General features: G+C 53.7%; 1 protein-coding gene across 1 annotated transcript in view; it reads left to right on the top strand.

Moving 5' to 3' along the window:
* The window catches only part of SPATA17 (spermatogenesis associated 17), a 174,239-nt gene that overhangs the window by 4,530 nt on the left and 166,209 nt on the right, over window positions 1-3,500 (top strand). The window lies entirely within an intron of this gene.

The following is a 3,500-nucleotide window of genomic DNA, read 5'->3' as shown; positions in this document are numbered from 1 at the left end:
GGGTACTGAATTGAAGTGAATATTCAGTTGGTCTAAGATATTGCCTCTACCTCAAGAGTTTTGTTTGTCCATGCTTTTTAGACCAACATGGCTACAACCTATATCCCAGGATCCAAAGCCCTGAATTCAGCAGTAGATGCAGGGCCAGGGAACGACTAACCTGGCTCTTGGTGATAACATCAGCATCCCATGTCTGCTCAGCTTCATGTGGCCTAGTTGGAGGCTTTAACCAGTGTTCACCAACTGGTTCATCCCCAAGACTGAGATTGACTGTCAGATGCTCTGCGATTGGAAGTGGCCAGGATGCAGTATGGGAGTAGTGGAACATAGGAGATGCAGGATGCATGTGGCTGGGCTGAGCCATGCCCCATGCTGCTGGGTGAGTGGTGCCCTGGCCTGGCCAGGCCAGGCCAGGCTGAGTGAGGGTCAGAGCCCAGGTGGCTCATCCAGGCATACAGCGCCTGGATGTGGTGAACATTCTTTGCGTTGGCCACCCCTGCTTGATAACATGCTCTAAGATATACTGAAGTGCTATATATTATTTGAAAAGTTGGGTGTGATCAGGTACCATGCTTATGTGCATACCACACACACCTTTTTTTCTAAAAAAGTAGCCATCCAAAATTGGATTGTGTATCTTAAGAAAGGAAACTGATTTGAGAGCTGGAATAAAGGCAGGGGAATACTGGAATGGCAGCAAGGAGATATGCACAATACCACCCCAGCCAAGGCTCAACCTTCTGTCTGTACAGAGCAGGGGCAGAATCTTGTCACCAGCATCAGTTCTTTTAGCCCTACCAGAAAGCTGACTGCTACAAGTGTAACCCTCTTGCAGCCACTGTTAAATTGGCTGTAGCTGTTAGTGAAGCAGCAGGGGGAAGGAGAGTGATGCTGGTGATGGGAGTCTGCCTCTGCTCCATGCAGCCAGAGGGTTGAGCACTGGCTGGACTGGTGTTGTGGCAGGGCTGACTGGAAAAATTGTGTTTTCATAATTCTGCCTTTCCAAACAAGGTGTGCATCTTATTCAGGGGTGTGGCATGCAAATAAGCATGGCGATTAAAAGCCATGGCCCCAGTGCAGGAAGACTTGCATGCATGGGCTTGATGGATCTAGCTACATTCTTAAAATGGCATCATTTCAGAGAAGGTCAGAAAGGGCCACTAGATCATCTAGAGTCGCTTTGCACATATCACAGTAGACTGACTTTCAACCAAAAAAAAGGATTATGGAGTTTCAAATAAATAGAATAAGATAAGGGCAAAGATGTTTGCTAGACCAAATATTTGATTCTTCAGACAGCTATAATATATGCCATGGGCCACAACAACATTCCACTAACATCTAAGATCCCTGCAGTGGCAAAGGAATTTAGTAGGCAAGCAATGCCCAGATGATCCTAGCAGGCAATCCACATCTACTGCAGATTGTGCCCGCCTCTGTTCTACTGGGCGCTCTCGTGCGGCCTGAGCCCGGACTATCCATCGAGCCTGTCCTGGGCTTGCGGGTGGACCCCAAAGACTACCCCGGCTGACGTCAGGGGATCCCCTTGACTCGCCTGCCATGACTTTGAATGGTACCTTAGTAGAGGGGTTCCCCTTCGAGGCAGCCTCCAGGGTCGTCACGTCTCCCAGCGGGCACTCATGGGGCTCCAACCTCCCCTACACCCCAGCCACTCGCCACCTTGGGTTGCCGGTCTTCGGGCCCCTTAGGCGTTCTTGGCTCCACCCGACCTCTTCCTGCGGCCCGCCAGCCGCGCGCCAGTGTCTTCAGGTCATGCCTCGATGTGCAGACTTCAAAGTCCTCGGACCTGGGTCCCCCCTAATCCGAATCCCTAGCGCCCTATCCCAACCACCCTGTGACTTAGCATGCAATTCCCACCACCGTGATAGCCAAAGCAATAAGGCCAGTGGGCCAAGAGGCCACGGAGGGTGCCCTTAGCCTATGGGCCCCATGGATCCCCCTGTGCCTAGGTACCCAGCCCTGGTTGCTCACCCCACTCGGGTATTGAGGCCCAGTCTTTTATCCTAGGGCTGTAGTGGGACCCATCCGCCACTTGTTCCGTCCCTCCTTGGGGTCTTCTGCCGCCCTCTGCAGTGATACCCGATGGGGTTCCTGTTGGCCACGCATCTGTTACCTCCTCTCTGAGGCTTCACTGCTGGCTTGCACGGTGATCCCTGGGGCAGCTTGCCCCCCGCTGCTTTCGCTGATTCTGTAACCAGCCCCTCTGCCGGTGCCGCTGCCGGCTCTGCTGCAGGCCCTCTGCGGGCTTTGCTGCCGGCTTCTCTACCGGCTTCGCTGCAAGCCCTGCTGCAGGTGTCACTGCCGGCTCCTCTGCCGGCGTTGCTACCGGCTTTGCTGCCGACTCTGCTGACAGCGTCACTGCCGACTCTGCCGTTGACTCTGTTGTCGACTCCGCTGCGGGTTCCTCCGCTGGTGTTGCTCCTGGCTTTACTGCTGGCTCTGCTGTCGGTGTCGCTGCCGACTCTGCCGTCGGCTCCGCTATCGGAGCCTCTCCCAGCTCCACCCCCAACTTCCCACGCTGCTCGATGCAGCAGCTGAGCCCCTCGGGTGTGGGCTTCCTCCTCGAGCCTCTGCTTGTCTGCCGCCCCGCTGCACCCTCGGGGCAGCTTTTTATTTCCGCCGGGTGGCGTCTCCAGCCCATGCCGCCTGGCCCCAGCTGGATATAAGCGCGGCTGATCAGTCGTGGTGGTGGTTTTGCCGCGCGCGTTCCTTCCTGTTCTTCGGGCTCTGCAGAAGGTAAGTGAGGCTTTCTTTTTGCTTTGGCTTGGGGTCCTCCTGTAACCCCAGCTCCCCTGGGACACAGAGGTAACCCTCATATCTCCTCTAATTTGTCCTGTTAGTTCTATCCGCAAATCTGGGGATCATGATATCCCTGAGAATTTGATCAAGATGTACCACGACACTTAATAGTTCTCTGTACAACCTCAGGGCACTAGAGCACATTGCTCAGTGTCCTATCTCAATGCTGCAGAGGAAGACAAAAGAAAAATAATTTCTAAAAAGCAAAATATGCAGTGGGGGAAACAAGTTCATTCCTATCTCCTATAGGAGATCAACTAAAGGCCTGAAGAATGTGATGTCATCATAATAAATGTCTCAGCGCACAACTACAAATGTTATGATCAAATTGAAGGCATTGTAAACCATTCAGTTCTCACTGGGGCTGAGGGAAATTACAACTTCTATTACAACTACAACATCAAAGAAATGGGATGAACAAAGGGAATCAGGGCTTTGTTATACCTTACACCAGGCTTGTCCAACATACAGCCCGCAGGCTGCCATGCTGCCCACCAAGCCATTTTATCTGGCCTACGGTGGCAGTGGAGCGCAGAGCTGTGGCGGTAGCAGTGGAGCACAGAGCTGTGGCGGCGGCAGCAGTGAGGAGCCATGGTGGCAGAGCACAGAGCTGTGGCAGCAGCGGCAGGGCTGCCGTGGAGTGCGGAGCCGCGGTAGTGGAGCGCGGATCTGCAGTGGCG

This window comes from Alligator sinensis, unplaced genomic scaffold (assembly GCF_000455745.1).
Source record: "Alligator sinensis unplaced genomic scaffold, ASM45574v1 scaffold178_1, whole genome shotgun sequence".
Taxonomy (NCBI): Eukaryota; Metazoa; Chordata; order Crocodylia; family Alligatoridae; genus Alligator; species Alligator sinensis.
Note: the sequence above shows the minus strand (reverse complement) of the source record. Positions and strands in the feature narration are given on the sequence as shown.